We start from the raw sequence: 14,266 nt of genomic DNA, 5'->3' as shown, positions 1-14,266 counted from the left end.
AATGCAAGGTTATTGGGGGTGTTCTCAACAAAATGTTTTGGTATTACGACTTTCTTTGATTTGTAGTGGGATTGGTTGGCTTCAATAGCTTAATCTTGTTTTTCCTTTTTGTATTAGCCTCCTTTTATTTTGTTCTTTCTTTTGTTTTTTTTTTCTTTTTCTTTTCTCTTTGAGAAATTTTCATTCTCTTTGTACTTTTTTCTATCTTAATGAATTTATTTTTCTACGAAAAAATGGAGAGAAGCTTTAGAATGTAGATGTTTTAAGATAAGAGTTGAAGTAAGACAGAATACAAAAGATGAAATTTTGGTCATTCTAGTTAGAAAAACAGAGAGAAGTATTGAACTTGATGATTCAAGATATTAATAGATTTTGGTACCTAGAGTCCATTAAGTTAGTTAAAAAGGAGAAATCAAAGAAGACATATTACATATAGTTAAAGCAGGTTTGTTGAAATAGATTAGTGCTTTGGGTGCTTGTATGATTGTAGAATACCTTTAGAATTAAAAGGAAAGTTCTATAAGGTGGTTATCCAGCTATATATATAGATAAATAAGAAACAACGTATGAAAAATTAAAGGTTATTTGCTATTATTTGGTGTATTTGGTTGAAGAGAAATACCAGAATATTTAAAGGTGTGGCCAGAATGTTTCTTGCATAACTCTGGTGTTTCTGCGAATGGATTTTTTAGCATGTATCTTTGGAAGGCTTACGAGATTGGATTGGTTTGCTTCTTTAGAGTTGCCTCATAATTATTTTCCATTTTCTCTTGCTGTTTTCCTTTTGTAGCAGGAAGACACCTTGTTCTTCAAGTTTTCATTTTCCTTTTGTTGCTGTACCATTTTTTTCCTTTCTCTAGTACAATTCTTTGTTTATCCCAAGAAAAGCCTGAGACTGTAGAAATGAGTAGTATAATCCTAAAAAACAAAATAAGGAATGAGCACATTCGTGACAAGTTAGGTGTAACATAGAAGATAGATAATGCAAGGGCAGCTAAAATGGTTTGGGCATGTACCAAATAACGCCTAAGTGAGCAAGGATTAGTTGCTTTTGGTGACAGCTAGGGGGGGAGTGGACCTAGAATAACTTGGATTTGGAGGGAGTGAATAAATCATTCATTGCCCTGAATTGAGGGGAATGTTAGAAGAGGATTCATGTGAATTGTGAATTCTTGGCTGATGTAAATTGTTTTTAGATTTTAAGGTTGCAATTTATTCCTTTATTCTAGCAGCTTGTAAAGTTATATGGGTGACTTTGATTTTTGTTCAGAAAAGTTGTATGTTTGTTGTACAAAAAAAAGATTATTGATACTTGTTAAAAAGCTTAATATGCGTTGTTGACACACAATCTAATAGCTTAAGGGGCCGTTTGGTATACAACAACACAACAACAAAACCAAGCCTTAGTCCCATTAGGTGGGGTTGGCTATATGAATCCTTTTCCGCCAACTTATGCGATCATTGATAGATTCAAGGATATTAAATCCTTACTCACTATTTCCTCTCAAGTTATTTTAGGTCTACCTCTACCCCTTCTATTCCCCCCCCCCAACACAGCAACTAAGTCACACTTCATCACAAGTGCACTATGTGGCCTACGTTGCAAGTGTCCATACCATCTGAGTCGTCCCTCTCTTATCTTATCTTCTTAGGAGCTACACCTAACTTACCACGAATTTGTTCATTCCTTAATTTATCTTTCAATGTTATACCACTCATCCATCTAAGCATTCTCATCTCGGCAACTTTTACTTTTTGTATATTATGTTTCTTCGTCGTCCAACATTCCAATCCATATAGCATAGCTGATCTTATAGCTGTCCTATAAAACTTCCCATTCAATTTTAAGGGTATTCTACGATCGCAGAGTACACTTGAAGCACTTCTCCATTTTACCCAACCTGCTTTAACTCTATGCATTACATCATCTTCAATTTCTCCTGCAGCATGCATAATAGATCCAAGGTATCGAAATCTGCAAGTGCTATTTATTTCTTCATCATCAAATTTAACTTTGTCTTTAATATTCCTCCTATCATTACTAAAATTACATTTCATATATTCTGTCTTATTTCTACTTATCCTAAAGCCTCTAGATTTTAAAGCTTCTCTCCATAATTCTAACTCAGCCTCTACTCCGTCTCTAGTTTCGTCAATTAATACAATATCATCTGCAAACAACATACACCATGGAACCTCTTTTTGAATACTCTTAGTCAATTGGTTTATCACTAAAGCAAAAAGATAAGGACTCAAAGTCGATCCTTGATGTACAGCTATGGTAATTGGAAATTCTCTAGTTTCTCCATCTATAGTCCTTACACTAGTCATTACTCCATCGTACATATCCTTAATGACATCGGTATACCTACTACATACACCACTTTTTTCTAAAACCCACCATTGAACTTCCCTAGGTATCCTATCATATGCTTTCTCAAGGTCAATAAATGTCATATGCAAGTCTCTCTTCTTTTCGCTAAACTTTTCCATTAATCTTCTTAAAAGATAAATAGGTTCTGTGGTAGATCTCTCAGGAATAAAGCCAAATTGATTTTCTGAGACCGTCGTTTCTAATCTTAATCTTTGTTTAACTACCATTTCCCATAGTTTCATCGCATGACTTATAAGTTTAATTCCAGTATAGTTATTACAATTTTGAATATCTCCTTTATTTTTGTATATGGGTATTAAAGTGCTTTTCCTCCATTCATCTGGCATTTTCTTAGTTTTTACAATTGTATTAAATAAATTCGTTAACCATATAATTCCGTTATCACCTAAGCATTTCCAAACTTCAATTGGGATGTTATCTGGTCCCATAGCTTTCCCATTTTTCATCTTTTTTAGTGCAAACTTAATTTCGTTAACTCTAATTTTGTGAATAAATCTCATATTTTTAGTCTTTTCCTCATTTGACAATTCTAAGTTTAAGCCTTCTATTTGGTTTTCATTAAACAACTTACTAAATTAACTTCGCCATCTTTCTTTAATGTCTTCGTCCTTAGCCAAGACAATATCATCCTCACTTTTTATACATTTTACATTTCCTAAGTCCTTACTCTTCCTTTCTCTAGCTTTAGCAAGTTTAAATATATCTCTTTCCCCTTCTTTTGTACTTAATCTATCATACAAACTATTAAATGATCTATATTTAGTTTCACTAACAGCCTTTTTTACATCTTTTCTTGCTTCATATTTTTCAAAGTTATCTTTATTTCTACATTTTTGCCACATTTTATACCAAATTCTTTGTCTTTATAATTTTTTGTACATCTTTATCCCACCACCAACTCTCTTTGCTATTCAAGAATCTTCCCCTTATTCACCTAAAATATCTTTTGCTATCTTTTTAATAGAGCTAGCTAGTATATTCCAAAGAGTATTTGTATCTATCCCATCCTCTATGGTCCAATCCCCATCTTTGATCATTTTATCTTTAAATTTTATTATATTTCTTCTTTTAGGTTCCACCATCTAGTTTTCTTACGCTGGTTTAATTTATCCTTCTTATCCAATTTTTAGAACATATATCTAACACTAAGATTCTATGTTGTGTGGTTAGGTTTTCACCTAGAATAACTTTACAATCTTTGCATAATAAACGATCTACCCTCCTAGTAAAAAAAAAATCTATTTGACTTCTAGTTGTCCACTTTTAAAGGTTATTAAGTGTTATTCTTTCTTCTTAAAGCTAGTAGTCATTATGCTAAAATCATATGACATAGCGAAGTCTAAGATCATCTCCTCGGACTCATTTTTGTCTCCATATCCATATCCTCTATGTATCTTCTCATAATTTTTATTATCTTTTCCAATGTGTCCATTCAGATCTCGTCCTATAAATATTTTCTCAGTCCTTGGTATGCCTTGTACAATACTATCCATATCTTCCCAAAATTGTCTCTTAAGATTTTCTGCTATGCCGTCTTGAGGAGCATAAGTACTAATGATATTTATTATCTCTTGTCCTAATACCATCTTGATTTTTATAAATCTATCCCCTACTCTAGTTACATCCACAATGCTATCTTTTAAGTTTTTGTCTATAATAATGCCTACTCTATTCTTATGTTTTTCTTTTCCAGTGTACCAAAGTTTTAATCCTGATTTATCAATTTCTCTAGGCTCCTCCCCCACTCACTTAGTTTCTTGAAGGCAAATTATATTAATTCTTCTTCTGATTGTTATACTTTCAAATTTTACTTTACAATAAAAAATTTATTGGACATGAAAATTGAAAAATAGTAAGAATATTTTGTAATTAACTTTATTATTATTTTTTGAAATTTATGTATATTTTTATTTCAGTTATATTTAAATTCATATGATCATTTTATTTTAATTTTTATTTAAAAGTGTATAAAATGAATGATTTAATCCAAAAGAACTATTTCTGGATATTAAAATTTTTGATAACATGTCCTAAATTTTTAGGTAAAGTGGTTATCTAACATGATATCGGAGCTGGTTACCAGGAGGTATTGGGTTCTAATCTTGTTGCTTGCGTTTGCTATGTGGTGTTTAAAAAATTATTATGTAGGTTTTATCTATAATGTGTGTATCTCCACATGCTGTTAGGTTGAATGTGCGGTGGAGTTTGAAAAAGCGTTTTATGCAATCATACATTGTTGGCCCACTATCTAATAGCTTTAGGTTTTAGGTAAAGTCGAAAATTGTTAGAAGAAAAGAAAATTGGCTACTTTTTGACATGGAGGTGTTTATTCCCTTAAAAATAAAGTACTTCAAGATAGCAATAAGCCATCTTAAAAGTATATCCTGGCATATATTTTTAGCAATGTATTTTAGTAAGCCCTAAGGGCTCTAAGGTAAGGGTCCATGTATATGAAGCCACTAAAAGATAATGGAAAATAGTAAATAATGTGAAGTCAATAATTACTCCCATTGGGTTCAGTTGGTCTTTACTCTTTAATAGGGATTGTTTCCATCGAAACACAGCGCACTCCAAGAACTCTTTATTCAAAATAATTTTTGGAGATAAAAGGAAAACTATGGACATTATTTCCTGGAAGGGCTTTGGAAGGATGAAGAAAGCACTTGGGTAAGAGAACCCTCCCCACTAAATCAAGTCCTTTCTTTATTCACAAGGGACACGTTAATCAATAAATTGGTATTAACAATTTTTTGTAATATATTTTATTACATAAATTTTAGTAATTCAGTAGTTCTTTTCTATATTTCTAAATGTTAACATTAATATCTTTTCTAGTTTTCACCCTGTTCAACTTGTTAGTAATTTTAAGTTTTATGATTATAATACTGTAATTTTATACCTTAAGTTAAATAATATAACCATGAACAAAATAACCACAGAAATCCAAACATTTATCCATTTCAACCATGAGGTAGATCAATGGTACTCCTCCAATACAAAAATAATTATGCACCATTCTCATACTTGGTAGCTTCAAATAGATCATATATCAGTCTCAATTTAATGAAAAATTTGGTATTGATTTATTAGATTTTTAATACTCCAGCAAATAAAATGACGGAACTTGTTTTTTACAGCCAGACCCCTCTGTTATCTTAACAATAGTAATAATATAATTATTATTATTATTACTTATCACATTTATGATTAATCCATGATTCGTTAACACCTATGAAGGCGTATCACCTGTCTAACAACTTTCTCACACTGATTCACCGGAATCTGTCTTGTTACCACCGCCACCTGCAGCTTCTTTCAACCACCCGCTGCCACCGCTGCTTGAAGACCAGGACAAGGGGGCTCGGACCCCCAACATGATCACCGAACCATCGGAGAGCCCACAATCCCGCAGAGTTTGGTGGTCCTGTAACTCCCCACCCCTTGCAAGAACCACCAGCCAGTTCAAAGGAACCCTTACGGTCTGATCGATACTTTCTTTCAACCGTCTGATTTTCACATTCATTTCCTTGGACAACAATATCTAGGCTTTGGATTCGCTTATCCTAACGTGGAGTTGGATTTTCATGTATATTTGGAATGGATTTGGATCAATCTTTTGTGCTGGTTCTTTTGCCTCTGCAGATTTATAGATTCCCATGTTGATCACTCTCTTGTTCTTGTTCAATCAAAGCTCTTCTCTGAGTTGTTTCTTGAAGGGTCGAAGTATTTGGTTCTTCGCTCAACTGGTGGCTTCCACTTTCATTCAGCTGTCTACCACCTTCACGAGACGACATCGCCATCGCAGGCCATCATAAATTTTTACGTTCTATACTTATTCTTCTTCTTGGTCCTCTCTATGGCTGCACTGCGAGTCACCAGCACCAGTGCTGTGGTGGCTGGTGAGTAGCTTCCTTCTAATCCAACAATCTTCTGTGGGCTTTTCTCTCCCGGTGATTAGAATTACGAAGTCTTGTTATCTGCCACCGCCAACATTGGATGCTTAGTTTTCATAAATGGCTTTGATTTCAGTTTAGTTTGAGCTTCAAACCGAGTGGTTTTGTTTTCTTCAGATAATTCGATCTTGCTGTCACCGGATGCTATTTCTGTGGATAAAGATGCAGCCTGATCAGCAAAGAAAGATTGATATTACCTAGCAAAAGAACCAATGCAAAATCTTTTCTGCGAAATATTGAAGTCTCTATTATTTCTTTTGCATCTCTTGCATTTTTGAAAGATTCAAAGATTCTAAACCTTGCATTGGGGCCAAGAAAGAAGGGGTTTTAGGCCACTGGAGAGTTTGAAGATTTTGCACAAAGGTTTTTGGATTTGATTCATTATCTTAGATTGAAGAATTCTTGCAATCTCTCGTTGCTTAAATATTCTTCAATTGATTCTCATTACTAGCATCAATTTTCATGTGTCATAGGGTATTTTTCAGGTAGTTGTCTTTACCTTTTTAATTTCAGCCATAGGTGAGACCTTTTCCTATCTTGTTATTTCTTTTCTTATTTTTATTATTACACATTTTTTCAATAGTCTGTTAGCTGTGGTGATTTTGTGTTTAGGTTTTGTTGGCTTAATGTATTGCCTTTTTGTTCTTTGTTTTTTGTTTGTTTGTTTGTTTGTTTGTTTTTTTTTTTTTTTGTGTTTTATTTGCAAGTCTTGGAATATAACATTTTTTTTTTTTTCAAAAATCTACTATTGCTTGGATTTTAGTCTAGCTCGGATTCACACCCAAAATTGTTAGTCTATCTCGGATTCACACCCAAAATTGTATGTTTTAATTTTTTTCAATGCATTGTGTTGTGTGTGTAGTTTTTGCTAGTTGTAGGATGTGACTTAGAAAATTGTCTATTTGAAATAAATTTGCTAAAAAAAAAAAGAGCAAAAGTGTACTTCGCCGGTGTAACACAAATTCTTTGTACACACTACCGGTTCCAAGCCTAGATAAAGAAGTAGGGTTGTGTTAGGTAGCTGACAGTTAAAGTAAAACTATGTCAGATCTTACTATCATGGGTTCTTACCAAATTCACCTAGATTAAGGGACTAGACCGGATCAATATAAAAGGGAGAGGGTTCATAAGTTAGCATAAAAACTAAGATAAGATTAGCAACTTGGAATATAGGGACTCGTACAGGAAAAAGTATTGAAATAGTAGAAATAATGTTTAGAAGGAAAATTAACTTAATATGCCTTAAAGAGACGAATGGGTAGGAGAGAAAGCTTGAGAAATTGAAAAATCAGGATTTAAACTTTGGTACACTGGTAAAAAAGAAACATAAAAATGGGGTGGATATTATTGTAGATAGAGATCTAAAAGATAATGTAGTAGATATTAAAAGAATAGGGATAAAATCATTAAAATCAGGATAGCTTTAGGTCTGGAGATCACGAATGTTGTTAGTGCGTATGCTCCCCAAATAGGCTTAGCACAAAATCTTAAAAAACAATTTTTGAAAGATATGGATAATATTTTACAAGGGATACCAAGGTCTGAAAAGACATTCATAGGAGCTGATTTGAATGGTCACATTGGCAAGGATAATATAGGATATTAGATGATTCATGGAGGCCATGGATATAGAGATAAAAATGAGGCCGGTGATACAATCTTAGATTTTGCCATGACTTACGATTTGGTTGTATTGAATAGTTGCTTTATAATAAGAGAAAAACACTTAATAACTTTTAAGAGTGGGTACAATAAAAGCTAAAGAGATTTCCTCTTAACTAAGAATGGTGACTGTCTATCTTGTAAGGATTGTGAAGTTATTCTAAGTGAAAGTTTGGCTACACAACATAAAGTCTTAGTATTAGATATTCATATTAAAAAATGGAAGAGAATGAGTAGCATAAATCAATACAAGAGGACTGGATGGTGGAACTTGAAGGGGGATAATATAGTAAAATTCAAATATAAAATCAACAAAGAGTGTGATTGGACTATAGGGGATAAAGTTAATGCAAATACTGTTTGGAATAAAATGGCAAATTCTATTGTAAGGATAGCAAAAGAAGTTTTAGGTGAGCCCATACTTGGGTAATAAAGAAAGTTGGTGGTGGGATGAAGAAGTCCAAGAAGTCGTTAAGACAAAGAATTTGGTATAAAATATGGCAAAATTTTAGAAATATAGAAAAACTTGAAAAATATAGAAAAGTGAGAAAAAATTCTAAAAAGACTATCAATGAAGCTAAACATAGAGCTTATGATACTTTATATACTAAACTAGATACAAAAGAAGGATAAAAAACATTTATAGATTTGTTAGAGCTAGAGAAAGAAAATGCAAAGATTTAGGTGATGTAAAATGTATAAAGGACGAGAATGATAATATCTTATTTAGAGAAAAAGACATGAAAGAGAGGTGGCGGAGATACTTTGATAAGTTGTTTAATGAAAACTAAAATGAAAGATTGAACTTGGAAGTGACAAATGAAGAGATGATTAAAAATAAGAGATTTATTCGTAAAATTAGAGTCCTTGAAGTTAAGATGACATTAAAAAAGATGAAAAGTGGGAAATCTATAGGACCAGATAAAATATCAATTGAAGTTTGGAAATGCTTAGGGGATTAAAGGAATTATTTGGTTAGCCAATCTATTCAATAATATTATAAAAACCAAGAAAATGTTAGAAAATCGAGGAAAAGTAAGTTAGTACCTTTGTATAAAAATAAAGGTGATATTCAAAACTAAAATAACTATCGTGGAATTAAGTATGAGTCATACGATGACGAAATTATGGGAAAGGGTTATTAAACATAGAATAATATTAGAAATGAAGATTTTAGAAAATTAATTTGGTTTTATGCCTAAGAGATCAACAATAGAAGCTATTTTTTATTTTAAGAAGTTTAATGGAAAAGTTTAGGGAAAAGAAGTACGATTTGCATATGATTTTTATTGACCTAGAGAAATCCTATGATAAAGTTCCTTGGGAAGTGCTTTGGTGGGTATTAGAAAAGAAGGGAATTTGCAGTAGATATACAAAGGTCATTAAGGATATGTATGATGGAGCAGTGATTAGCGTTAGGACTATAGGAGGAGATTCTAGAGAGTTTCCAATCACAATAAGTGTACATCAAGGTTCTACTTTAAGTCCTTATATTTTTATTTTAGTAATTGATGAAATTACTAGGAATATCCAAAATGGGATTCCTTGGTGTATGTTGTTTGTAGATGATATCGTGTTGATTGATAATTGTAGGAGCGGAGTGGAATCTAAGAACTTTGGAGAGCCACATTAGAGTCTAAAGGGTGAAGGATAAGTAACAATAAGACAAAATATATGAAATGTAATTTAAGTAATGTAAGGAGTAGCAACAGAGAAGATTGAATTTGATAATCAAGAGATTAATAGTACTGATAAATTTAGATATCTTGGATCTATTATGCAAGGTGAAGGGGAAATTGAAGATGTAGTACATAAAATTAAGACAGGTCGGGTAAAATGGAGGAGTGTGTTAGTGTTGTGTGATCATAGAATACCCTTAAAATTAAAAGGAAAGTTTTATAAGTCAGCTATAAGACTAGCTATGCTTTATGGTTCAGAATGCTGGGAAACTAAGAAGTAACATGCAAAGAAAATTAAAGGTTTTGAGATGGGTATGTTAAGGTGGATATGTGGTTTAACTTTAAAAGATAAAGTAAGAAATGAACATACACGTAATAATTTAGGTATTGCACCAATTGAAAACAAGAGAGGGGCGACTAAGATGGTGTGGACATTTAAAATGCAGGCCTAGTAGAGCACTGGTGAGGAGTGAATTAGTTATGGTTTCTGGCATGAGAAGGGGTAGGGGTAGGCCTAAATTAACTTGGAAGGAGGTAGTGAGGAAAGATTTAATAGCCCTTAACCTAATAGAGGAAAATGCTCTGGATTGGGTGAATTGGCGGAAAAGGATTTATGTAGCTGACCTCACCTAGCGGGACTTTAGGCTTATTTTTATTATTCTTGTATTATTATCTATGAAGTAATATGAGAAGTGAAAAGAAATATTTTTCTTCTACCACTAGCATTTATAGCCAATGTAAAACTGTTATCTAATCAAATGACAATAGGTTGAACTATAAAGGATGCAAAATTAGGAATGATAATGTGACATGCAAATAATGTAGGCAAGGTTGTGCAGGCTTGGAAAAAGTTCAGTCCTCCAACATAGATTTGACAACTGCCTTACGCCATTGCTACTTTATAGCAATGGTTCATACTTATTTAAAACCTTGCTTTATACATGAGAACTAGTATAGCTGCATGTAAGGTTGTCATAATCAGAGATGTTGAGAGTACCAAAGCTCCAAATGTTCTTCTTAGTATGCATGCTTTTATAATTGTTGATAGCTTTCCCATTCATGTATCTTTGCGCCTATGAAAATAGGGAAGGTTTGTGTACAGGAGAGCTTTAGAAATACAATAGATGCCCAGGCTTATGGTTCTATGTTATACAAAGCTTTATGTTAATCATGAAGGATCCCAGCCAAATATTGCAATTTGCATACTTGCAAAGATTCTAAATATTGAGAAGGCATTGGGTCAGTCGCTCTGGCACCACCATTATGATTTCAGTTTTTGTGGAATTTGTATCGGATCCACAAACAATATAGAAATAATGGTGGCAGTCACGTGGCGTGACTGTCTCATGAAATTTTCTCACTAATAGGATTCCTTAATAGTTTTGTAGTTCGCAGGATTTGGTGCACTCATCATGGATTACTGAAGAGTAATGCATGTTTTGAGTCTCTGATGGCCAAGAATCCTGTCAAATGCTAAATCTTGCAGTCTGCAAGTTCCAAAAACATTTTAAATATTGAGAAAGTATTGGGTTAATCACACTGTGTTACACCTCTTCGAAATTGCCTTCCCTGTTTATTTTATTTTATTATTTTAAATACAAAAAAATTCGTCAATATAATATAAAGAATTATAGATGGTGGAGGATAAGATGTCCCCCTAAAAGCAAACAATACCAGAGAAAACAAAAACAATAACGTTAGAGCCTCTATCCAATCTTGCTGAAGACCTGACAACAAAATGCCCTCAAAAGAAACCAAAATAGTTTTCGTTGGTTGATTCCTACCAAATTTCCCAACCTGCAAGTTTCTGCGAGGATTCTAAATATGGAAGGTATTGCATCAATCTCTCATCTCACCACCTTCATTTTAGTTTTCACAGAATCTATATAGGACTTGCAAATGATGAAGAAACCTGTCAAATTGACAGTTACCTTACAGCATTACATAATCCTATCAGTACCTCCTGAAAATTTACAGGGCAATATCTCGAAAATGTTCAAATTCAAATCCATATCATCTGCTATCTATGGTACTGTGATGGCTGTTATGGTTGAGGCCACTGTGGTCTGTGACTATTATGCTCCCAGCCTTGTTGTGGATGGTTTAAAACTGTTTTGCTTCGCTGTTTTTTATTTTTATTTTAAATTTCAAGCTTCTAAAATATGGAAATCTAAACCATATTCATCATGTTTGCTATCAAATAAACAAGAATGGAAGGGTAAATCCTTAGTTTGGATTTTTTTTTTTTCTACAACAAACAACAACAACAAAACCAAGTCTTAGTCCTCCATTTTACCCAACTTGCTTTAACTCTATGCATTACATCATCTTCAATTTCTCCTTCAGCTCGCATAAAAGATCCAAGGTATCGAAATCTACAAGTGCTATTTATTGCTTCATCATCAAGTTTAACTTTGTCTCCAATATTCTTCCTATCATTACTAAAATTACATTTCATATATTCTGTTTTATTTCTACTTATCCTAAAGCCTCTAGATTCCAAGCTTCTCTCCATAATTCTAACCTAGCCTCTACTCCGTCCCTAATTTCGTCAATTAATACAATATCATCTGCAAACAACATACACCATGGAACCTTCTTTTGAATACTCTTAGTCAATTGGTCCATCACTAAAGCAAAAAGATAAGGACTCGAAGTAGATCCTTGATGTACACCTATGGTAATTGAAAATTCTCTAGTTTCTCCATCTATAGTCCTTACACTAGTCATTACTCCATTGTACATATCCTTAATGACATCTGTATACCTACAACATACACCTTTTTTTTCTAAAATCCACCATAGAACTTCCTTAGGTATCCTATCATATGCTTTCTCAAGGTCAATAAATTTCATATGCAAGCTCTTCGTTTCCCTAAACTTTTCCATTAATCTTCTTAAAAGATAAATAGCTTTTGTGGTAAATCTCCCGGGCATAAAATCAAATTGATTTTCTGAGATCTTCGTTTGTAACCTTAATCTTTGTTCAACTACCCTTTCCCATAGTTTCATTGTATGACTCATAAGTTTAATTCCACGATAGTTATTACAATTTTGAATATCTCCTTTATTTTTGTACATAGGTATTAAAGTGTTTTTCCTCCATTCATCTGACATTTTCTTAGTTTTTACAATTGTATTCAATAAATTAATTAACCATATAATTTTGTTATCACCTAAGCATTTCCAAACTTCAATTGGATTGTTATCTGGTCCCATAACTTTCCTATTTTTTCATTTTTTTTAGTGCAAACTTAAATTTGTTAACTCTAATTTTGCTAATAAATTGTATATTTTTAGTCTTTTTCTTCATTTGACAATTCTAAGTTTAAGCCTTCTATTTGGTTTTCGTTAAACAACTTGCTAAAGTAACTTCGCCATCTTTCTTTAATATCTTCGTCCTTAATCAAGACAATATCATCCTCACTTTTTATACATTTTACATTTCGTAAGTCCTTGCTCTTCCTTTCTCTAGCTTTAGCAAGTTTAAATATATCTCTTTCCCCTTCTTTTGCACCTAATCTATCATACAAACTATTAAAATATCTATATTTAGCTTCACCAACGGCCCTTTTTGCATCTTTTCTTGTCTCCTTATATTTTTCAAAGTTATCTCTGTTTCTTCATTTTTGCCACGTTTTATACCAAATTCTTTTTGTCTTTATAATTTTTTGTACATTTTTATCCCACCACCAACTCTCTTTGCTATTCGAGAATCTTCCCCTTGATTCACCTAAAATCTCTATTGCCATCTTTTTAATAAAACTAGCTAATTTATTCCAAAGAGTATTTGTATCGATCTCATCCTCTATGGTCCAATCCCCATCTTTGATCATTTTATCTTTAAATTTTATTATATTTTCTCCTTTTAGGTTCCACCATCAAGTTCTCCTACATTGGTTTATTTTATCTTTTTTCTTTCATTTTTTAATACGTATATTTAACACTAAGACTCTGTGTTGTGTGGTTAGACTTTCACCTGGAATAACTTTACAATCCTTGCATGACAAACGATCTACCCACTTAGTTAAAAAATCTATTTGACTTCTATTCTGTCCACTTTTAAAGGTTATTAAGTGTTCTTTTCTCTTCTTAAAACAAGTATTCATTATACTAAAATCATATGACATAGCAAAGTCTAAGATCATCTCCCCAGACTCATTTTTGTCTCCATATCCATATCCTTTAAATATCATCTCATAATTTTTATTATCTCTTCCAATGTGTCCATTTAGTTCTCCTCCTATAAATATTTTCTCAGTCCTTGGTATGTCTTGTATAATACTGTCCATATCTTCCTAAAATTGTCTCTTAAGATTTTCTGCTAAGCCAAATTGAGGAGTATAAACACTAATGATATTTATTATCTCGTGTTAAAACTTGATATACATTGTTGGCCCACAACCTAACAACTTAAAATTTTAGGTAAAGTGGTAATCTAACATGGTATCAGAGCTAGGGTTTCTAAACCTTAGCTAACTATGGCAGACGACGCTGTCAACAGTAGAGGGTCGAGTTCCTTTGAAACTCTCGATGGCATCTTTGACTTCATCTCAACCGTGAGTTCGCAAGGGCGA

The 14,266-nt window shown here is 32.8% G+C and overlaps 1 protein-coding gene across 3 annotated transcripts in view; it reads left to right on the top strand.

Moving 5' to 3' along the window:
* LOC131143695 (protein NUCLEAR FUSION DEFECTIVE 6, mitochondrial) overlaps positions 1-14,266 on the top strand; it is a 71,505-nt gene that overhangs the window by 43,158 nt on the left and 14,081 nt on the right. The window lies entirely within an intron of this gene.

The sequence above is a fragment of the Malania oleifera genome, chromosome 12, assembly GCF_029873635.1.
Source record: "Malania oleifera isolate guangnan ecotype guangnan chromosome 12, ASM2987363v1, whole genome shotgun sequence".
NCBI lineage: Eukaryota > Viridiplantae > Streptophyta > Magnoliopsida > Santalales > Ximeniaceae > Malania > Malania oleifera.
This window is presented reverse-complemented; position numbering and strand designations above follow the sequence as displayed.